General features: G+C 41.1%; 1 long non-coding RNA gene across 1 annotated transcript in view; it reads left to right on the forward strand.

Annotated features, from left to right (window-relative positions):
* LOC307179642 overlaps positions 1-24856 on the forward strand; it is a 40711-nt gene that overhangs the window by 3867 nt on the left and 11988 nt on the right. Inside the window, exon 2 of the long non-coding RNA XR_013825490.1 lies at positions 7576-7667. This is a non-coding gene — a long non-coding RNA (uncharacterized lncRNA). The remainder of the gene's footprint in view (positions 1-7575; positions 7668-24856) is intronic.

Here is a 24856-nt window from a genome sequence, read left to right on the forward strand (position 1 = left end):
CCCTTTCTGCAAAATCCTGCAAGTCACTTCCAATCAGAAACAACCACTCTGGCTTCTGGATTTATGTCAGTGGAATTCGAAATGGAATGTTTCAAAACAATTTTTCCCCTGCTCAGCAGAAAACCTTTTTTCTGTGCATTTTTTTTTTTTTTTTTTTTTTTTTTTTGCATTACGCGGGCCTCTCACTGCTGTGGCCTCTCCCGTTGCGGAGCGCAGGCTCCGGACGCGCAGGCTCAGCGGCCATGGCTCACGGGCCCAGTCGCTCCGCGGCATGTGGGATCTTCCCGGACCGGGGCACGAACCCACGTCCCCTGCATTGGCAGGCGGACTCTCAACCACTGCGCCACCAGGGAAGCCCTTTTCTGTGTATTTTTGAGGGAGGTGATGTATCTCAAAGGGGGACCCCTGTGTTTCTAAGGCCCCCATGCTTCCCTTCTGGGGAGGGGAACGGGTTTTGTATTGCCTGGGATAGGGGTTCCAGGCCAAGGGAGCATTGGGCCCCCCCCCCCCCCGAGGCTTTGGTGAAGGTCGGGGGGAACTGGGGAGGGACTGTGGAGGGAGTCCGGGGAAAGGGACAGGGGCCGCTCAGAGAGCTCACATGGCTGCGTCCATCCTGAGGCCCGGGAGCTGCTCTCAGGGAGCACGAGGGTGAGGACGGGCAGGGACTGACTGCAGCCCCTCCTGAGGGGGCATCGTCCGTCTGGACCGGAGCCGGCACCTGTCCGATGCCCGGTGCATGCAGGTGTTGGCACTGCCGTGTCCGCAGTCCCCAGCGAGGGGCCTGGTGCCTGTGCGGTTGGGACTCTGTGTAGGTTTACTGAGTGAAGCAAACATCCTGTGAGGTGGGTGGGATAGGTCTCATCCTTTGCACTTTACTCCTGGAGATTCTGAGGCATAAGAAGTTTAAGCTGACATCCATATGTTTATTTAAACAGTAACTGACAGGAACAAAACCCAGGCTCCGCAGGGACTGGCGTCATTGCCATTTGTTTTCCCCAGCTACACAGCTTCCCTGAACAGAGATTGAGGCTATGTCAGAAAAGAAAGGCAGAATTTTATGATTCTGTATTAAAATTATCCCTTTGGTAGAGAGATCATTTTCTGTAAAGCATCCCTTTTGTTTGCATAAACAAAAGGCCACTTAAAGACAATGTCCTCATGTGAACCTGTGGTAACCACAGGGTAAGACTTGGAGTGAGTGTGGACAGGACCGGGAGGTGATCTGCAAATTAAAGTGGTTGTAGAGTTAGGCTGGGGTTATGATAAACCTCCTGACTTTTCTTTGATACCTAACTTATTATTTTTATGTTACATTTTCAATAGATGCCTAAGAAAATCTCAACTTTAGAATAAGGCAACAACTAATAGCACTTGTTGAATTGCTGTTAAAAAGAATCACAGGTAAACAATATTTTCTTGTCTCTGCTGCTGGAAGACAGGAAGACAGTTGTTGAGATGGGAGCAGCGTTAGGGAATCCCCAGCCCCTCTCTGGAGGCATTCCACTTGGGATGCAAAAGCCCTGGTGTCAACTGGGGACTCTATGGGTTGAATGCCACTGTCGCAGTTGCCTTTTGTGACTTTGTTCGGGGATGTGCAATTGTGTGGGAGGGTAGAGAAGTGGCTGAAGAGCAGGCCTGGGGGTGGTAGGGGACCACGCTGCCTATGACATTAGCTCCACGTCTTCCTCATCAGACCCAACTCGTCCCCAGTCCCTCCCTGCCCAGCTCTCACCAGCTGTCACCCTGACACTTCCGGCTGGCAGTTCCTGAGCAAGTTCTGATGAAGGCAGATGACAGGGCATCCAGATCCACCAGAGCAGGGCCTTGAATTAGACTCGCTGCCACAGGCCTGGGGGCCAAGGCATCCTCAGGCCCCCAAGTCAGAGCCGTCCCCTGAGTCTTGCATGTAGGAAGCCTGACCAAACTAATGTCTGCTCTTAGAAGGTGGGACAGTGTTTCCCTTTAGACTGTGTGAGTAGCTCCCGTGATGGGGCAAGGAGGGACTTCTGGGGGCCAGTCAGGCTCTCCTTCCTGATCTGGGTGTCACCTGGGTGTGTCCAGTTTGTGAGAGTCCCCTGAGCCAGGCAACACTTACGATGCGTCCACTTTTCTGTGTGTAGATTATAATTCAGTAGATCAAAAGTAAAGAAGAAGAGAAGAGAGGGAGGGAGGAAAGGAAAAAGGGAAGGAAGAAGGAAGGGAGAAAGGGAGAGTGATGTAAAGCCAGATCGAGGCACTTGGACCTGATTCAACATGTAAACGTGTGAACTCCAGTCATCCCATCGGGACAGGACAGGACAGTAGCTTTATTGTAGGAAGATTGATTGTGGAGAGCAGTTGAAATGGGATGAGGCTGAAGCAAGAAAGCAAAGGAAGGGTTACAGGGGCCTTAGTCTGGGGATGAGGCTTAGATTAGATACGTGGGGATGTTAAGAGGGTAGGGGGCCAGTTTCAAGGTAAGCTTTCCATTCATGAGCCCTCATGCAGCACACGCTGTCGGCTGCTTTCATAAGCTATCATTTCATATCGTGCTGCACAACATTAAAATTCACTTTCTTTACACAGTAATCATGATGCTTGCTGTTATCGGCTGGGCAGGGCCCAGGACAGCCCACTTAGACGTGCTCGTCCACAGCTGAGCTCCAGAGCTCCAGCCTGGCGAGCCTCTGCTCCCAGACGTGTGCCCTTTGTCAGGAGGTCCCAAGGTACTCTAGCAGAGACCAACCGTGTGATTGGCAACATGAACCTTGTTTTTTTTGTTTTGCTTTGCTTTGGTTTGGTTTTTAATACATCGTGATAATGTTGGTGTCAAATGATTAGCCTGCAAGATAAAACTACTAAGACCAGTTCACAAGATTGATTTAATGGCAGAATACTGAAGATTGAAGAGAATATTGCTTTCCAAAGTATATAATGAAGATTTTAAAGATTGGATTGAACAGATCAAGCTTGTTCTTTGGAAAAATAATATGAAGCACAGGGTATTAGCACAGGGTCCTCAGTAGAATTTAGATTTATGCAAATGTTCAGTGTTCCATAAGCCAAAATTAACAAACTTAGAATGACACAAATCTGTTGAAATATGATGCAAACTAAACATTTTAATGCATCTTTCTAGAATTCAACAGAATGTTGACATCTAAATTTACATTATGCACCTCATTTAATTTCTGCATGATGAACCAACAGGCAGAAATAGATGAACTGCTGACACGTTGACTTTTTTCCAATTCCTAGAAGGGAAACAAAGGTTTGTAGTCAGAGATCAGGGAGGAGTTCAACTGGTCCATTAGTTTGTGTAGATCCATAATTATGCACACAAGTAATTTCTATGTGCTGCACTAAATGTGTTATTATTATTCAGCTTTGCTGCAATGCCTGTCATTGAAACATAATCTAATTTTATTAAGTTCCTCAAAGCCTGGGAGAGGCTTAGTTACAAGCCGGTTCTCTACTCATTAGCATTGACCTCTATGGTTTGTTTGTTTGGAGTTTTCTTTTTGGCCTTCTGCTCCCAAGTTAACACCCCTTTGTTTCATAATCCATCCTGTCATCATGCCCTCTGGACCCAGAAGAGAGGCAGATGAATGGAAGTATTGATGCCAATTTTACAGCTTCTACAAACAGGCAAGAGGCCTGAATGCCTAGTCACTTGGCTCTGATTTCTTTGGAAACAAAGAAGGGAGGAGTAGAAAGAGGACTTGAGTAGGTATTCAAGGCCTTCATGGACTCACACTAAGCAATGCTGTCTGTAAGATGATTAAACAGTGCACAGCGCATAGGAAGTCCTGCACAGATAACACTCATTTTTGTTGTTGTCCCTGGTGTTGGTATTTTGAGGGCCTCTGCTTCAGTCTTGTACTGTCTTGAGACTTGGTCCAAAGGCCCTGTATCCCCACTCGAACTCCCAACCAGCTGAGCAGCCCTCTACCCTCTTCGAAAAGAACAGGAAGAGTCAGTTAAGATGATCAGCAGGACAGGTGGTGCTACGTGAGGATGTGCAAAAGAGGGCACGGCTTCAGCCTGCAAGAGGGACCACAAAACCCACAAAATCAGAGTGGCCTGTGTAAGAGAAACATGGGTACCCCCCAAATCTAGACATATTCACATGACACATGGATTCTAAAGTTTAATGATTAAGCAACAAATAAAATGAATTTTTACTTCATTGAGTTGGTAGTAAACTTATAAAATGCACTACTAGAAAGCTCGGGCAGGAAACATAATTGAATTATAAAAACGGTCAAAATAGCTATTATGAAATTATATTATACAAACTACATAAAAGCTTGGGAAATTATGATGTTATAATTTTAAAAATAAAAAACAGAATTAAAATTAAATGGATATCACAAATACAGTAATATAAAAATATGGAAGCTTGGGACAAAAGATAGAGGGATTTATAAAAATGAAAATAATTGTGGTTAAGATTTGGAGCATTGTTTTGTTTTCTTTATTCAAGGTATTGAATATAATATTGCTTTAAATAAGTGTTTATCTGTTATATTGTTTTCTATTCTTTTACTTCAACTTGTTGGTGTATTAATGTTTTAGGTATGTCTCATAAATAGTATATAGTTGGAATTTTTTCCCTCCCCCTCTCTTTGGTTTACTTTGTTTTTAACTTGTAAGATGATAACACTTATATTCATTGTGATAATTGATATATTTAGATTTGCTTATATGATCTTATGTTATTATTTTGGTCTTACTTTTTCTATGCCACTTTTTTCCCCTTCCTTGCCTTTTAAAAAAATTAACAGAACTTTTATTCACTTTTTTTATCCCCTTTTTTTCTTCTTCTGGTTTGGAAGCTAAATATTCTATTACTATTTTTGCCAGTGATATTTCTGGAGTAAACAAAGCCTAACTGTAGTCAATATCTTAATCTTTTCCCCCAAATGCAAGAACATTGTGTTGGTTCTAATTCCACAATTAGACATCGTTTTTATTATAAACTGCATGTTTTCTACTTTATTTTCCTGCAATTCCTTCTTGTGTCTCAGACCTTCCTTCTGGGATCACTTTCCTTGATCTTGAAGTAGGTTCTTTAGAAGTTTCTTTCATAAAGTTCTGCTCCTAGGAACACTGGGCCTTCATCTCAAAAGGTTGTTATTTCACTCTTATTCTTAAAATAGTTTTTCTACGTTGTTATTCAGCTATTGATGATACCATTCCACCATTTCTGTCTCCTTTTTGTGTGTTGAGAAGGCTGCTGTAAGTTTAGTTGTTATTCCTCTGTGGGAAACCTGCATTTTGTCTTTCACTGCTTATCAGGCCTTCTCTTTGCTTAGATATTCTGTAGTTCGTTATGGCGTATCCAAATAATTTCATTTATCCTGTTGGTAAGTTTTCTCTCATCAGAAGTCCCCTTTTCTCTTCAAGTATCACCTCTTTCTATTCTCTCCCTCCAGGACTCTGCTTATACGTTTGGTGGACTTCTCCTTCTATCTTCCACATCCCTTTATCTCTTTCCCATAGTTTATACATTTAGAATCATATAGTCTCTCTTCAGCTACTATTAATACACTAATCTATCCATTGAGTTTTCAATTTCAACAATTATACTTTTCATTTTAAAAAGTTCTATTACAAATCAAAACTACAATGGGTTATCACCTCACACTGGTCAGAATGGTCATCATCAAGTAGGCTACAAATAATAAAAGCTGGAGAGGGTGTGGAGAAAAGGGAACCCTCCTACAGAGTTGGTGGGAATGTAAATTGGTGCAGCCACTGTGGAGAACAGTATGGAGATTCCTTTAAAAACTAAAAATAGAGTTACCATATGATCCAGCAATCCCACTCCTGGACATCTACCTGGAAAAGACAAAAACTCTAATTCAAAAAGATACATGCACCCCAATGTTCAAAGCAGCACTAGTCACAATAGCCAAGACATGGAAGCAACCTAAGTGTCCATCAACAGATCAATGGATAAAGAAGATGTGGTATATATATAAGATGTGGTACATGTATACAATGGAATATTACTCAGCCATAAGTAAGAATGAAATAATGCCATTTGCAGCAACATGGATGGACCTAGAGATTATCATACTAAAGGAAGTCAGACAAAGAAAGACAAGTATCACACAATATCACTTACATGTGGAATCTAAAAATAAGGATGCAGAAGAACTTATTTACAAAGCAGAAACAGACTCACATACATAGAAAACAAATTTATGGTTACCAAAGTGGAAGCGGAGGGAGGGATAAATTAGGGGCTTGGGATTAGCAGATACACACTACTGTACATAAAACAGAAAAACAACAGGGGCCTACTCTATAGCACAAGGAACTATATTAAATATCTTGTAATAACCTATAATGGAAAAGAATCTGAAGAAGTATATATATACACTTTGTATATGTATATATATATATATATATATTTATATATATACTTATATATATACTTTACATAGATGCTTACATATACATTATATATGTGTGTGTATATAGATACAAATATATATAAATATAAATAAAAATAAATAAATATATATATATATAAACTGAATCACTTTGCTCTACACCTGAGACTAACACAACATTGTAAATCAACTAAAAATAAAAAAAGTTCTATTAGGTTGTTTTGTAAATCAACCCATCATTTTGTTTCTTGATCAAATTTATGATCCCATTCTTTATTTCCATAAATACTTTGTATTTAAGAATTATGTATTCTTTATCTGAGAATTTAAAAATATGAAATCCTTTGGGGTCTAAGTCTGTTTACCTCCTTTTTCTATGACATGATGTCTTGTTTATTTGTGTGTTTGGTGAACTTTTTGAACTCATATTTGCTTGAGTGCATGGAAGTCATGCAAACTTCATCAGAGAGAACTTGTGCCTCCTTTTGCTACTACTGAAGCTGGCACTGTCTACTTCAGTCCTCTCTGAAACCCCCTGGCTGATGTCAGAACACAGGCTTCCCTCGCCCACCTGGCACTGGCCCAAGGCTGGAGCTCCCGACTGCAGTACAGCTCTCAGCCTTTGCCCTCAGGGAAACACTGCACATCTCATTTGCTTACTGCTCCCAGCTCCTGACTCTGCTTTCAGCTCACTCTGTGGTTAAGGGCTGGGGTCGGGGCTAAAGCCTGCAGGGCTGTGGCATCCTGAAGAGTTCCTTTCCTTCTCATCAGTCCAGCAATCTATCTACAATCTACGAGGTATCTCAAAAGAGATGTCTTCTTCAATGCAAAGTCCTTCAGCACCCAGCACAGTGTTTGACACTGTATTTATTTAAGGAATGGATAAGTAATAAAAATGTTACAAAAATAACAACACAACCACATTCAGTGTGTCAGCCTCTATGTCACTTTTAGAAAGTGGTATCCTATTCCCTATAACCTAACAAGGTCAATATATTTATTATTATTTGTATATTTTACAAATGGTAAATGGCAACTATACCCCTAACACAAGTATATTTTGCTCCACAGTCTATGTACATAATTGCTATGTGTGTTGTTTCAGCATAAATGATTAAATATAAAAATCATTCATTTATTCAATTAATAAATGTTTATTGAGAATTTACTAAGATCCAAACATTGTTTTTAGGTACTGGCAATATAGTAGTGAACAAAACAGAAAACAAGTCTTGCCTGTGTGGAGCTTATATTATTAAGGATGGAGAGAGACAGCACAAACATGTAAGTAAATTTATAATAAGGAATTTATATATAAATTTATAATATATATATTTATAATGAGGAATTTATATGTATAAATTTATAATTAAGGAAGATTGAGATTGCCAAGGGCTGGGAGGTTCTTACTACTTTACCTTAAGTGATCAGGGAAAGTCTCACTGAGAGTTGATATTTGAGCAGAATAAATGAATGGATGAGTTTAAACTTTAGCTGTCTGAGTACAACATGAGACAAACTACATATAATTTAAACATAAATGGAATAGGATTTCCTTTAACAAATGTCATTTTCATTAATAAAGGGTTGTTTCTGAATATTAATATATTGCATTTATACTGTAATTTCTATTTAAGATAATGAGGTTTCATCTTATTTTAACATTGTAGATCTAGTAGTTTAGAGAATAATGATTAATAACATGGGTTTGAATTCTAATTCATTTCTCCTCAGCTCTGTGACCTTGCGAGGAAGTTACTTTACCTTTTTGGTCTCAGTTTCTTCATCTTTCAAGTGGAAATAAAATATAGTGTCTTCCTTATACAATTATCATGAGGATTAAACAAATCAGTGCATGTAATACACTGAGAACAATGCCTGTAACAAACACTGTATATTATTCTCATTTTATAGTGGTGAAAATCTAGATGCAACTGGTTACTCTAAAACAAGATTGCAAAATCTAAATTCCCTGGCTCCTGAGGGCAGGAAGCCTAACTGCATAAACACGCTTGAATTTTACTTTTGAACCATTGCAACACTTATTTACCATGTTCACGTTTGCTTTCCTCAGAGCGGTTTACATTGCTACCAGGGTTAAAGTCAACAGAGATACCTGGGTTTGCAAAAAAATTGATGGGCAAAACTTTTCCATTGCACTGTTTCCTCCAGTTTGGGGTTCAAATTGTGACTTCTGCTTAGCCAAGGAATGGCATGCGATTCTCTTCCTGAATCCTGTGTGCTTCGTTAGTTTAAGTAGGAGCAATTCTTTCCCCAGAAGAATCACAAATTGCTGAGCGTTTGGGTGCTGGCTCTATTTTCTAAACTTTCACGTTCCCCGCACAGTAGCTGATGGTCATATGTGGCGACTGAACACTTGAAATGTGGTTGGTACAATTCAAGATGGTCTTTAAGTAAAAAATACACACAAGACTTTGAAGCCTTGGTGTGAAAAAAAGAATGTAAGTTATTTCATTATTTTTTATATTAAGTTAATGTTCCTGATATATTAGCTTAAATAAAACATTATTAAAATTAATTTCACTTGCTTCCTTTAACATTTTTAAATGCAGCTACTAGAACATTTTAAGTGGCAAGTGTAGCTCACATATTTCTTTCCTTCATTATTTTCCTCCATTGAGTAGGTCTGAAGACCAAGAAAATGGCATTTTCAGTTCTTAAACTGACCACTTGGCCATTTCAAACTTAAAAATTGGTTCACAGCCAAAAAGATGACTTTACTTCACACTGGCTACATCTGTTATGCTTGAAAACAAAGTGCTAGTTATCTCAATATCCCAAATAAGGTTTTTCAAAATTTGCTCATACTTTTAATTCCATTGAACTTGGATTGGGGGCAGAGGGCTCAGTGGGGAGAGAAAGGGAGCAGATAGAAGGAGAACAGACAGGGATCCTTATCCATCTAAGTTCATTAGGAAACTAGGATGTTTTTTAATCAACTGTTGAGACAAACGATACACTTAATTTAGGTAAAAGTGAGCAATAGAGTGAAAGATTCCCCAGGATTATTTGGATACTCACATACTCACCATGCTGCACCAGATCCAGCAAATACAAAATCCTTCTCTTGGGGTGTAACTAACGAGGATCTATCTCCACATTTGACTAAAAGTCAAATACATCTCTTTCAAGACTCATTGATGGTCCAGCCAGGGTGGCACAGGGGTCGGGGCGCTGCTGTCTCTTGTTCAAGCTCTGCTGTGGAGCTCGAGGGGGACAGAGTGAAGGAGCCACTGGAGAGGACTTTCCACCCAGAGCCCAGAGAGGGTTTCCCTCCGTGCAGAGGAAGAGGGCACAGACTCTTACATTTAATTACAGGTTCACCATCTTTTGCCCACAATTCCAAAGAAATTCCTGAAAACCAAGAGATTTTCAGAATTCATTTGAAGGCAAAACCTGGTCTGAACTGACTGGAGGCTATTCTTAGTCTCCCTTTATCCCAGTTAGTGTGATGTTCATACAGAAACTGCAGACGTGCTGCTGTGTTGGGTTGTGAACTGCTGCCCCAGCCTCCGTGGGGTGTCACACCATCTGTCACAGTATATCCAAAATAGATTACCTTCATGAAGCCCCAAACATTCAGAACTTGGAAACACATCTGACCCCATGAATCTCAGAGAAGGGACTGTGAGCCTACCTGCGAGTACCACAGCCCAGAAGGCAGGGAGTACCAGACCTCTCCACCTACCAGGGTTTTCTCCTGACTCAGGCTCTTATCCCAGGGTTACTTTTCCCTTCTGTGCTTTAGTTCCTCGTCCACACAATCCTGCCCCAACTCAAAGGGCACTTTGTGGATAACCACAGTTGCCAGATATGTTTCAGACACCCCGTGGTTCTCTTTATGATGTGGGCCAGTCTTTGTTTGCAAGCCTACATGAAATTATAGTAATGAAATTTACCTTCTCTAAACTTACTTAAACAGAAAAAGAATATAGAGGATCTTTTTCATATAACTGCAAAGGAAAAAAGCATCCCATGAGTTAGGAGAAGAAAATAATGTGTGACGTATTGTACTCTTAAGATTATACATTATTTTCAGAAATTTGCAACATTCTAATCTATTGAGAGAGCTTGATTGTTCTCAAATTTCCTATTAAGAATTACAATTTTAATTCATTTTCATGAAAGATTTTAAGGATTTGGGGAAGACCTGGCAACTAAAATGTAATCAAATCTGTTTTATCTTAACCAGGGATTTTTTTTTTTTTAAATCCTACACTGTTTCTTTAACAACACTTCTAATTATCTGGCTTTGGTGAAAGCATTTATGGTTTCTTTCTTGGAAACGTTTCCTTAGTGACTATTCATATACCACTCCAGATGGATGTTGCATATTTGTTACTGTTTACAGCCTTTGGCCCTAAATTTCATTTTACATGAAGACAGAACATGAGAAAACTAATCAAAAGGCTGTATACTTTTCTTTCTTTTTTTTTTAAAGAAATCTTTCCACTTCTCTCTCCCTGGGAGTGTAAATACGTAAATCTATATATAGCTTATGCTATGCAGTGGTTGCAGTCATATATCTGTCCAGTTACTCTTTGTTTGTATTTGAATATCATTGCTTCAGTGTAAACTCAGAACTCTGGGATCATCAGCCTAGGTAACACACAAGACATGACATAGCTTTCAAACTCTGTGCCCCTTGCAGAAGTCCTGCATGCCAGCCTATTGGGGCCTTCTCCCTCCCACCTGCGTGGGGTCATCTTAGTCGTGCCTTGAAAATTCAGACCAGGGTACCTACTGATGTGGCACCTCTGCAACCCCAGGAAGTCGACACCTGAACGCAGCCCCACTGACACCAGGCCGGTCCCTTACCTGGGATGTCGAGACCCGCCCTTGTGGTCCTTTTCTGGAAGTCCCTCTACCTTAGGACTGGTTGGTCTCCTTTTCCCCATGGAGCTACCACCTGGAGCCTGAGTCTCACTCTGCTTCTCCCGTCTCCCAGTTCTTACTCCAGCTGTAGATCCAGGCATGGCTTCAGGAGAAAGTTCATCTGTCCATTTGCTCCTGGACTTACCCCACCTCACACCATCTAATGTGTTTCTGTCATATTTAAAAATTTGTCTTTTGTCATTAAACTCCATTCTTCTGCCTTTTGTGTTCTTCTTTGGGGAATGAACTCAAATGCAGGCTGCTTTGATTGGATCACCCTTCCCAAACTCCACAGGTGACCAGAGAAAAGGCACTCCATGAGGAAGCAGATGATTTTTCCATGATGTATGGGACCCATGTGCTGTCATGGTTAAGCTGGTGTTTGGGGTTTTGTTCTTGTTTCCTTCTTTCTAATAGTTTCTCAAGTTTCATTTCTGCCTGAGTTTCCCAAGAACACAGGTAAGTTCTGCCCTAACCCAGGCTTAGGGCGTGGTAGGCAGCCCTTAAACTGGCTTGTCTATACTTTCTTGCGGGTTTGCATCTGCCCCACCAGCACTGTATTCACTCAGCTTAAACAACGGCATTAAAAAAATATATTTTATGTATTTATATTTTGGCTGTGCCGTGCAGCATGCGGCACAGCCAGGGATTGAACCCACGCACCTTGCAGTGGAAGCCTACCTGGAATCTTAACCACTGGACCACCAGGGAAGTCCCAGACAACTGCATTTTCAAACTCTGAGCTCAACAGCAGTTGCCCTGGGAGCGAAGTGACCCAGGAACTAAGCCCAATGCTGCACTCAATCTGGCAACAGGGATTCTCCACAAACTCCTCCTCAGCAGAAATCTACACTACAGTCTCCTCCACCCATTTGTTTATTTTCTGGATCACAAAGTTTGTTTCAAGTTGTCTCTAAAGCTCCAAATAATAATTTCTGGAGGACAACACTTTTTCCACAATACTTGTTTGGGATATAATTCATAGAACACAAAACTCATCATTTTAAAGTGTTTTTTAGTATATACTAAAGTATATACGAATAAAGTAGTTTTCATATAGTAAAGTATATACTAATAAAGTGGTTTTCAGTTTATCCACAATGTTATGCAACTATCACCACTGTATAATACCAGAACATTTTTATTATTTCAAAAAAACCTCCATACCTGTTACCAGTCACTCACCGTTCTCTCCTCTCCCCATCTCCTAGCAACCACTAATCTACTTTCTCTCTGTACGGATTTGTCTATTCTGGACATTTCATAAATGTCATCGTACAATATGTAGCCTTTTGTGTCTGGCTTTTTCACTTAGCATAATGTTTTTAAGGTTCATCCATGTTGTAGCATGAATCAGGACTTTATTCATGGCTGAATTATATTCCATTGTATGGATATACCAAATTTGTTTAATCATTTATCAGCTGACGGATATTTGAGTTGTTTCCACTTGGGGCTATTTTGAAATATTGCTGCTACGAACATTTGTGTACAAGTTTTTGTGTGAACATATGTTTTAAATTCTCTTGGATATATACCTAGGAGTGGAATTGCTGGGTCATATGGTAACTCTATGTTCAACTTTTCGAACAAATGCAAAACTGTTTTCCACAGCATCTGCACCATTGTACAATCCCAGCAAGAATGTGGGAGGGTTCCAGTTTCTCCACAGCCTCGTCAACGCTTATCATTACCTCTCGTTTAGATTATAGCCATCCTAGTAGGTGTGAAGTGGTATTTCACTGTGGGTTTGATTTGCATTTCCCTAGTGACTAATGATGTTGAGCATCTTTTTATCTGCTTCTTGGCCATTTGTATATATATTTTAGAAGAAATGTCTATTCAAATCTTTTGTCCATTTAAAAAATTGAATTATTTGTCTTTTTATTATTGAGTTGACAACTTCCTTACGTATTCTGGACACTAGACTCTTGTCATATATATGACTTGCAAATATTTTCTCCTGTTCTGTCCACTTTTTGATTGTGACTTTTTTTTTTTTTTGGCTGCATTGGGTCTTCATTCCTGTGTGCGGGCTTTCTCTAGTTGCGGTGAGCGGGGCTACTCTTCGCTGTGGTGCATGGGCTTCTCATTGCGGTGGCTTCTCTTGTTGTGGAGCACGGGCTCTAGGCACGTGGGCTTCAGCAGTTGTGGCATGCAGGCTCAGTAGTTGTGGCTCACGGACTCAGTAGTTGTGGCTCACAGGCTTAGTTGCTCCATGGCATGTGGGATCTTCCCAGACCAGGGATCGAACCCATGTCCCCTGTATTGGCAGGCGGATTCTTAACCACTGCGCCACCAGGGAAGTCCCTGATTGCGTCTTTTGATTCACAAAAGGTTTTAATTTTGAGGAGGTTCAGTTTATCTTTTTCATTTGTTTGTTTGTTTGCTTGGAATACCCTCTTTTAAAAAAATTAAATCTATGTGGAACGCCACTATATAAAAAGCGCTCCGGTGAAGCAGAAATGGGGATCTCATATCTGATCATGCAGGAAGCTTTCCAGCACATCAGGTTCTATGGCATCTGATGAGGTCCTGGAAGCTTTTAGAGCTGATCTCTAAATATCAGCTTTGCACTCCTCACCTTTCCCAGTGATCTACATAACACATGGGTTATTCTACTGTCTCACAGCAGTGAGAAAGAAAATAAGTGAATGTGAGAAAGTGTTTTGTGAACTTAAAGCGGCATCAAAAAATGGAAGTCAGAGATCATAGAAATCGGAGTAAAAAGACTATTAAAGATTATCTAGTCTAATGTCATATTATGTAGAAATAAAAACTGAGGTCTTGAAGAGTCATTTTCAAAGTGCTGTCTCTTGATCATTGCTGGAGAGCTTAAAGGCTCTTTCATGGAGTGTGTGAGGTGAAAACTATTTCCGTAATAATAATAACTATTTTCATAATAATTCTAAGACATTATTTGCCCTTTTCACCCTCATCCTCTCACAAGTATACAGAAAAGTTTCCCATGGTGTCATTATTACAAAATCTAATGGAATGTGTGCTTTTGTATTCTTGTGTTTTGTAACTTTTTCAGATTTAATTTATAATATATATCTAATATACATCTATCTATCTATCATCTATCCACCTACTTACCTACCTACCTATCTCTCAAGTAACACAAGCAAAGAGCTCTTAAGGGTCTCAATAATTTTTAGCAGTGTAAAGTGGTCCAGAGATCCAAAAGTTTGTAAATGTTGGTCTAAAGAGATTAAATAACATAACTAACTATATTTTCTGTGACATGTTTTATTTTCGCTATTCTGGAAAGAAAACAAAAGGTTAAAAACAGTATGGACTACATAGTTGTATACAAGCTTAAAAATCATTCATCGTACATATAAGAACGGGGCAATTTAGACACTTTACTATACTCATGTTATGCCTCAATTGAAAAGTAATTTTAAAATTTGGACATAAAAAAGAGTTCTGGTAGAGAGAAGAATTAGAAAATAAGTAGCTGCACAGATCCCAGGTAATTGTCTAGGTCAATAAAAGCAAGAGTGATTTGACAAAAGCAGATTGTACCTCCCTACTAACTATTATCTCATTCCTAGAGAATCCTCACTTTAGATTCTCACTCTAAAGAAACTGAAGGAGAAAATATCTCAAGAATGATGGGAGGGTTCTGTCAGTGCACTGATAAACAAAACAGTTGGCTGTTTAAGAAGGTGGAAGGAGACACATGTGCAGACTGGAGAAGGGACCCACAATAAGGAACAGATAGCTAGTGAAATTGTACTTGGGATTTAACCAGCTTGTTGTGTTCTTCTACCCCAGCCCTACTCGGACTATGTGATGCAGACCAACACTTGCCTTGGGAAGAGTATTGTCAGAAATGAGGCAAATTTTAAGCACTAATAACCTGGGGGTGAGGTGATGGTGACTCTGGAACAGGTCCCTTTTCATCCCCTCGACTCATTAAAGAGCTCAAAGATTCGGGGAGAGGGAGAGAGGGAGAGAGGGGATGAGAGGAAGACTACAATGAGAAGTAGTGCAAAGGCCAAGCTCTGTGCCCCCATCTCTACCCCCCAGAACAAGTTGGTGGGGACCCAGTGGAAACTAGTTTGGGGGTCCAAAGGAGAAAAGACCTGGGTTGTAGCCTATGGGGACCAGTAGCCAGCCTTGGAGAGACTGCTTACCCTACTCTGTGCCATCTTGGGTTATAAAGCAAAGATTAGGACATGTGAGCCTCAACAGGCAACCTCATTCAACACCACGACTCCAGTTGTATCTTACGTACCAGCAATTTCCAAATGGTATCTCCAGGCCAAACTTTCTCTTCTCAACTTTAGACTAAGACATGTGGCTGCCTACTCAACACATGCATTCAGATCTCTCACAGTGTCACAAATTTAACATGTCAAAAATCCAGTTTATGACCTTTCCCATGCAAACTGCTCCTTTGCCATTGTTTCCAGTATAAGTTAATGACATCATTCCCTAGCTTAGTAAAATTGACACCTCCACTTGGATATTTAATAGACATCTCAAAGGACAAAAAACTCTCGACTTTTTACACCTAGTCTTTACCATCTCTGTAAAAAGGTCTGTCTCCTCTCTTCCACTCATTCTCCGTCCCCAATCCCAGCACAAAACTCTGTTGTTTCTGTCCCCACTTTAGAGATCTGACCACTGTTCTTCACCTCCTCTGCCACCAGCCAAGGCACCCTCACTTCCTGCCTGGGCAAATGCAAGCTCCTTGGAAAGGTCTCCCGCTTCCACAGCAGGAATCATCCATTCTCCACATGGCAGCCAGAGAGAATTTTTTAAATACTGATCTTTCCAGGGGCATCGCATTACACTTAGAATGAAATCACAACTCCTGGTTTACAAAGCTCTCTGTACTCTGGCCCTTCTCTACTTCTTTAAGTTTATCCCATTCCACTCTCCATTCACCCACTAAGTCCAACCACAGGGGTTTCTCTGTGTTCCTAGGGTTTCCAGATAACATACAGGATGCCCAGTTAAATTCTTTTTTTAATTAATATACTTTGACTTTTAGAGCAATTGAGCAGAAAGTAGAGTTTCCATATACCCCCTCCACCTTCCCACACAATTTTCCCTGTTGATATCTTGTGATACATTTGTTACAACTGGGGAATCAATATTAACACATTATTATTAAATAAAGTCCATAGTTCACTCTTTATGTTGTACACTTCTCTAGGTTTTGGCAAATGTGTAATGACATGTGCTTAATGGCACGTGTTTATCTTTTTTGGAGTTACATTATCACACAGAATAGTTTCACTGACCTAATGATCCCGGGTGCCCCAGCTACTCAACTCCCCTCTGATTCCCCTCCAACCCCTGGTAATTGTTGACCATTTTATTCTCTATAGTTTTGCCTCTTCCAGAAAGTCATATTGTTGGAATTATACAGTATGTACCCTTTCCAGACTGGCTTCTTTCACTTAGCAGAATACATTTAAGGTTCTTCCATGTTTTTGTGGCTTGATAGTTCATTTCTTCTTGTTGCTGAGCAATATTCCACTGTATGGATATATCAAACTTCGTTTCTATTCACCTATTGAAGAATATCTTTATTGCTTCCAAGGCTTGGCAATTATGAATAAAGCTGCTATAAACACTCATGTGCAGGTTTTTTGTAGATAAAAGTTTTCAGCTCATTTGAGTAAATATCAAGGAGCATGATTGCTGGATTGTATGGTTAGAGTATGATTAGCATTGTAAGAAACTGCCAAACTGTCTTCTGAAGTGGCTGTACCATTTTGCATTCCCATCAGTAATGCATGAGAGTTCCCATTGCTCCACAGCCTCACCAGCATTTGGTGGTGTCAGTGTTTTAGATTCTAATCATTCTAATAGCTGTATAGTTTGTTAGGAAATTTGCAATTTCCTGATGACATAAGATGTTGAGCATTTTTTCAGAGGCTTATTTGCCACCTGTGTATGTTCTTTGGTGAGTGTCTATTCAGATCTTTTACCTTCTTTATAATTGGATTATTTGTTTTCTTATTGTTGAGTTTTACGAGTTCTTTGTGCTATTTTGAATACAAGTTCTTTACTTGTATGTTTTGCAAATATTTTCTCTCAGTTTTTGGCTTGTTCTTTCATTCTCTTAACCATATCTTTCAACAGAAGTTTTTTTTTTGTTTGTTTGTTTGTTTTTTGCGGTACGCGGGCCTCTCACCGTTGAGGCCTCTCCCGCTGCGGAGCACAGGCTCCGGACGCGCAGGCTCAGCGGCCATGGCTCACGGGCCCAGCCGCTCTGCAGCATGTGGGATCCTCGCGAACCAGGGCACGAACCCATGTCCCCTGCATCGGCAGGCGGACTCGCAACCACTGCGCCACCAGGGAAGCGCAGTTTCCTGGTGGAAATTTTAATTTTAATTAAAATTTTAATTTTAATTTTAATGAAATTCTACTTAACGAATTTTTTAATTTTAATGAAATTCTACTTAACGAATTTTTCTTTCATGGATTGGGCTGTTAGGTGTTGTATCTAAAAAGTCATCATCAAATGCACCACTTAGATGTTCTTATATCTTATCTTCCAGAAGTTTTATAGTTTTAAATTTTATATTTAGGTCTATGTTCCATTTTGAGCTAATTTTGGGGAAGAGTGTAAGGTCTATGTCTAGATTAATTTTTTGCATGTGGATGTCCAGTTGTTCTAGCACCATTTGTTGGAAAGACTATCCTTTCTCTGTTGAATTGCCTTTGCATCTCTGTCAAAGAACCATTGACTATACTTATGCAGGTCTATTCCTGAACTCTCTATTCTGTTCTACTGGCCATTTATTCTTTCACCAGTACCACACTGTCTTGATTACTGTAGCTTTACAGTCTTGATGTTGAGTAATGTCAGTCCTTCAACTTTGTTCTTCTTCAATATTATGTTGGATATTGTGGGCATTTTGCCTATCCATACAAACTTTAGAATCAGTTTCTTGATAACCACAAAATAACTTCCTGGTATTTTCATTGGTACTGCACTGACTCTATAGGTCAGGATGAGAAGCACTGACATCTTGACAATAGTCTCTGCCTATCCTTGAACTTATTTAGATTTTCTTTGATTTCTTTCATCAAAGCTCTTTTTAGTTTTCTTCATATAGATCTTGTACATATTTTGTTAGGTTTATATATTCCTAAGTCTAAGTCTTTCTTTCTTTATTCTTTTTCTCTCTTTCTTTTTTTTGGTAGTAATGCAAATGATATTGTGTTTTTAATTTAAAATTCCAATTGTTGGGAATTCCCTGGTGGTCCAGTGGTTAATGTGGACATGGGGTTTGATCCCTGATTGGGGAACTAAGATCCCACAAGCCATGTGGTATAGCCAAAAAATTAAAAATTAAAAAATAAATAGAATAAAATAAAATTCCAATTTTTCATTGCTGATATATAGGAAAGCAGTTGGCTTTTGTATATTAAACTTGTGTCCACAAATCTTCATGTAATTTCTATTAGTTCTAAGAATTTGTGGTTGATTCTTTAGGAGTTTTCTACATGCACCCAGTTAAATTTGAATTTCAGATAAACAACAAAGTTATTTTTTTCTTGGTATAAGTATGTTCCAAATATTGTATGGGACATATTAATACTAAAATAAAAATAGCTGGTTATCTAAAATTCAAATTTAACTGGATATCTTGTATTTTTATTTCTATATCTGGCAACCCTACCAATTTCTCATTTCACTAAGCTCATTTTTGCCTTGGAGAATTTCACCAAATAGTCCCTCTTCCTGTCATGCTGTTTCTCCTACTTTGCACGGTTGTCTTGTTCTTGTTCTTCAGAACTTAGTTTAAATGTCATCTCCTCAGACAGGTCCCCCCGGCCGCCCAGTCCAATCCAAAGTCTCCTCCTCTATCACCTCAGCCTATTTTAATGCTTTGCTTAGCAGCCATCACTTAACGATTTATTGAGTAATTGACCCATTGATTGTCTGTCTCCTCCCCACGTCTCACTAAGGTGCCTTTTCTTGCTCAGCACTGCACCCTCAATACCTAGAATGCTGCATGGCATTTGTAGGTGCTCAATAAATATTCATTGAATTGATAATTGAATGAAAGTACTTTACGCCACAAAGCTGAGTATTTAATCCTTCCTCTTTTTCCTTTGTGTTTATATCCAATCACCAAATCATGTCCAAAAATCCCACCAAAGGTATCTCCAACCCATCCTTTCTCCTTAGGACTGCAGTGTCAGTCCTCTGACTCAGTCCTCAGCTGGGGAGGAAACTCTCAGCATCTTAGCATCCTAAATTGAATGGTGCCATGCATCTCCTGCACACTAAATTTTCTTTTAGTGTCTGTCTTCTCTTAGACTAAGCTCCACAAAGGAGGAACTGTGTCTGGGGGCTGCTGTGTCCTCTGTGCCTGGTGTGGAGACTGACACATAGTAAATATTCAGTAAGTGTTATCCATTATTATTTTAGAGTAGCAACAATAATCATTTATTAAAACCCATTTCACTTCAGTGAAAGATGCCTACTAACTAGAATTTGAATTAAATATAATCTTACCAGTGACATTCATGTCATGACTCATTCATCAGTTATAACTCCGGGCTGGCTACGGATTCAGAATTTAGCAAAAATCAACAGAAAGTTTTCTGTGAGAATCAGTTGGCTAAATGGAACTGATGATAAAGAGCACTGTATATTTTATTATTTCTAAATTGTGTTACATATCCTTTATATCAGTTATAGACATATATTGACACACACGTACCTACAAATACCTTTTTTTTGGAGCTGGTTGTTAAACATCTACTGATACACTACTGCTTGTGGTGGTTTTATCAGACGTGAATTTTTCCAATTAAAAAGTTTGGTGGACATAAACTTGATGGGCAGAAAATGCTACATCCTTGTCGTTTTTCTCTGTGTTTACATGATTCTGTACTAGTTTCCTGTGGCTGCTATAACAAAGTACTACAAAGAGTGTGTCTTAAAACAACGGAACTTCACTCTCTCACAGTTCTGAAGGCTAGAAGTCTGAGACCAAGGAGTCAGCAGGGCCATGCCCCCTCTGAGGCTCTGGGTAGAACACTTCACTGCCTCGTCCTAGCTCCTGGGGGCGGCTGGTGATCCTTGGTGCTCCTTGGCTTGGAGCTGCCCCTCTCCATCTCTGCCTCTGCGGTCACATGGCTTCTCCCCTGGGCCTTCACACTGTCTTGTCTTGACGGCGCCAGCCATGTTGGAGTAGGGCCCCTTCACCCCAGGATGGCCTCCTCTTAACTAATTGCATCTGCAGTGACCCTGTTTCCAGTAAGGTCACACACTGGGGGGTTAGAACTTCAACATAGCTTCTGGGGGGACACAATTCAACTCAACAATTACTAACGAAGAATAGATTTAGGTAAGATTCCTTATAAGATCGAACTTAATGAAGTCTGTTTATCTTTGATTTCAATTAGAACAAAGCACAGGAAACACTGCTTACACTCCCTTTCTCTCTTACCCTTCCTGCTTTCCCAATGCAATGCGATTCTTAGAATATCGAGGTGATCACTGCATAATAACTGCTTGGATTCACAGTTCTGACAGCAAAAGTGCTTCCAGTGTGGATACTGGAATAGAGGTGGTGCACAGGCTTTGTGACCAGACAGACCTGAGTTCAAATGCCAGACAGATCTTATCAGTTCTGTGACCTTGGGAATAGTACTTCAACCTCTTTAGACTTCAGTGTTCTCATCTGTAAAACGGAGATACTAATATCTATTCAGTAGCACTGCTGTGAGGATTTTATGGGATAACAGACTATGCCTGACACGTAGTAAGAGCTCATTTAAAGTAGCTGTTACTACTATTGGTGTTTTTTTTGCTGTTGTTACTTGATAAATCCCAGTCAGTCATCTTGTTTTAAGTAATTATTCCTCACCTGATGGAGTGTCTGCTGCAGAGAATCACGTGGGGAAATCACTGAGGCAGGACCAGACAGAGGGGGCCCGGGAGGACCAGTTCTACAGCCCCCGGGGATGGGGGTGGGGGGCTCTGGAGCTAGAGTGGCCCCAGCTGGAGCGAGGGGGCTGCACTTTTAGACGCCCACAGCAGCCAGTCACTGGTCGTGGGCTCCCCAGCGAGGGGAGCGTGACCGCGGACGAGGGTGCCCCTGCAGAGGCCGGCGGTCCGGGGCAGGGAGTGACCTGCTAGCTGCCGCCGCCCACGCTTTCCGCGGCGGGGAGGAGCTCTTTAGTCCCTGGCGGGCGGGGTCTGCGTCGTGCATCACAGCGTCCCCTACAGCGTCCAGTAGATGTAGGATTTTCTCCCCTGCCCCCAAAGAAGTAGGCTTCTTAAGTAAATAATTTCACAGTCACATCTGCGAAGCTTTCTTCACAAACCCCAAATTCTCAAGTCCTTTCTCCACACTTGTTTACTTCAGGGGAAACTGGCTTCAGCGGAAGGAAGACTGACCTTGTCACAGAGGCAGGCAGGCAGGCTTATCTCATGGGTCACCAGCGCGCCAGACCCTCATCAAGCTCGGCGGAGCGCAGAGTCTCGTCCACGTGAAGGCTGTAATAGCGCACGTGGTGTGGTGTGCCTGGGTGTGGGAAGCGACAACAACCGCGTCCATTTAGCAATCCCACTCCTCTCCACCTGTAATTCCACTGCTCCTGTATCCAGAAAGTTCTGGCTTGCTAGGTCACCATGATCACTTTAGTTTATACCCTACACTCTAAAAGATTAAAAGCAAAATATAAAAGAGCAGAGAGGAGACCATCCTTGTCCTGATCCAGCACCTGAATCACACTGGCCATCTGACTGTTGGCATCACGGGTCAGCTCTCCACCTGGTGTCCATCTGGCCACTTTTCTTTCTTGATTTCTGACACATGGTTGCCTCCCTCTTTGCATGACCCCTTCTTTCTTGACCACTGGCCGGCTCATGGCTGGCAGCTGCACAGGACCGTCAGTCTTAGCTGAGATCCTTGGCTTTCAGTGTTTATCTTGTTTTGGCTGTTGTTAACCCAGTGTTTTTCGTTGCTGCCTTGTTCTTCTGGATCTTACTTACAACTCTTCTGAGCTGTGGCCAGTGGGAAGCCCTCTTGGACTGTCCTGACCCCATGGCTCCTCAGGTTTTAGGGCAGTGCCTCTGTGTCCAAGTTTGGTCCGAGACATCACAGTTCTCCTAGCTGAGTAAAATCCTGTCAGGTTGGAGCAAGGAAGGCAGGATGGGGTGGTGGAAAGAGGGATGGACCAGGAATCAGAGGCCTGGGGACTGGTCATTGAACCCTGCAATGTCAGCGCTCGAAGGAGCTTAGAGATTGTATTGTTAAAATCTGTTATTTAATTTAAAAGGGGACTAAGCCCAGAGGAAAGTGTCTTGCCTCACTTATAGAGCTATTTAGTGGCAGAGCTTGTATGAAAATCTGAGCCTGGAGTCTAGTCTCTGGTTTCTGCTCACAAACAGTATGAACTCAGCAAACACATGTCTCTGAGCCTCACCTTCCTCATCTCCCTCCAGGGGACAGCAATAGCCTCAAATAGGATCAATGTGATTAAATACGATCATGTATGCAGGAAGGATGTCTAAAGTCTTAATGCAATGTAATATGAAGTCTCTCATTTGTCTTCTTGACAGGCTATAGATAGTTAAGTACCTTATTTTTCTTGTGCTTATATTTTGAGACATAAGTCTACATGTTACAGGAGGAGACAAACACACATCACTCCCCTAAGGTTAGACTTAACTTACCTACCTGTGGCTAGTGACAAGAGTAGCAAGTGCTTAACTAATCAAGTTATCTAAGATTTTGAAGAATAGTAAACTTTGCTGCATTTTTCATGATTAATCTATTTTTTTCTCATAATCTATAAGGTGAGTTCAATGAAATTACACATACACAACTTATTTTTTAAAGGTTATATTCCATTTATAGTTATCCAATATTGGCTCTATTCCCTATGCTGTACAGTGTATCCTTGTAGCTTATTTATTTTATACCCAGTAGTTTGTACCTCTTAATTCCCTCCCCCTATCTTGTCCCACCCCTCTTCCCTCTCCCCACTGGTAACCACTAGCTTGTTCTCTATAGTATCTGTGAGTCTATTTCTTTTTTGTTATTTCACTAGTTTGTTGTATTTTTTAGATTCCACATATAAGTGATATCATACGGTATTTGTCTTTCTCAGCCTGACTTATTTCACTTAGCATAATGCCCTCCAAGTCTATCCATGTTGTTGCAAATGGCAAAATTTCATTGGTTTTTTTATGGCTGAGTAGTATTCCATTGTATATATGTAGCACATCTTCTTTGTTCATTCATCTGTTGATGGACACAGGTTTTGCTTCCGTATCTTGGTTATTGTAAATAATGCTACTATGAACATTGGGGTGCACGTGTCTTTTCAAATTAGTGTTGTTGGTTTTTTTCTGATACATGCCCAGGAGTGGAATTGCTGGGTCATATGGTTTCAGTTTTTTGAGAAAACTCCATATTGTTTTCCATAGTGTCTGTATCAATTTACATTCCCAATATACAATTTATTTTGGTCTCAAATAACTTGTAGAACTAGGAAAAGAAAAGGAAGGTAACCAGAATGTAAAGTTTGTCTCAAACTTTTTCAACATTTAAAACAACAAAATGGAGTAGAGGAAAGAGCACGAGGTTTGGGCTGGGAGGCTCAGATGTGAGAAGGGTGGATTTATGTAATCGGGGTAAGCTGTTCTCCCTCAGGTTACCACTGTATCAGAAAAGAAAAACGATAAGATTCCTGCCTCACCAGGATGTCGTGAAGTCAAGCAAGAGAACGTACCTGAAGGAGTTTCGTAAACCCTAAAGCGGATTCAAACTTCTGCTCAAGCCTGTTTAGTTTCCGTGGACCCTGTTGACCTACACCGTGCATTACCATTTTTTACCTGCTTGCTAACCTTTTTAGAAAGGGGCTTTCATATGGAACTTGGATTTCTGCCTCTACTTGGCAGCCCTGGACTGACATTCCAGGGAGCAGGAGCATCAGGACAGCCCACCTAACACGGAGACCAGGTGAGAGCTGCTGCTCATCATGCGGCCACCGCTCCTCATCGGGCCACCGCTCCTCATCGGGCCACCGCTCATCATGGGGCCACGGCTCATCATGGGGCCACCGCTCATCATCGGGCCACCGCTCCTCATCGGGCCACTGCTCATCATCGGGCCACCGCTCCTCATCGGGCCACCGCTCCTCATTGGGCCACCGCTCATCATGGGGCCACGGCTCATCATGGGGCCACCGCTCATCATCGGGCCACCGCTCCTCATCGGGCCACCACCCATCATGGGGCCACCGCTCCTCATCGGGCCACTGCTCATCATCGGGCCACCGCTCCTCATCGGGCCACTGCTCATCATCGGGCCACCGCTCCTCATCGGGCCACTGCTCATCATCGGGCCACCGCTCCTCATCGGGCCACCGCTCCTCATCGGGCCACCGCTCATCATGGGGCCACCGCTCCTCATCGGGCCACCTCTTGTTTTTATTACATTGAAATTTTTCTTGTAATGGAGTGAAGAAATAGTGAAGCATTTCTTAGATTCAAGTCTTCATCAAAAGTTAGAAAATGAAAGATAGACTGAGAGGGTTGCAAGGCTCAGAAAAAATGAGAGGAAGTGAGTTTCTTT

The sequence above is a fragment of the Stenella coeruleoalba genome (assembly GCF_951394435.1).
Source record: "Stenella coeruleoalba genome assembly, chromosome: 21".
Classification (NCBI taxonomy): domain Eukaryota; kingdom Metazoa; phylum Chordata; class Mammalia; order Artiodactyla; family Delphinidae; genus Stenella; species Stenella coeruleoalba.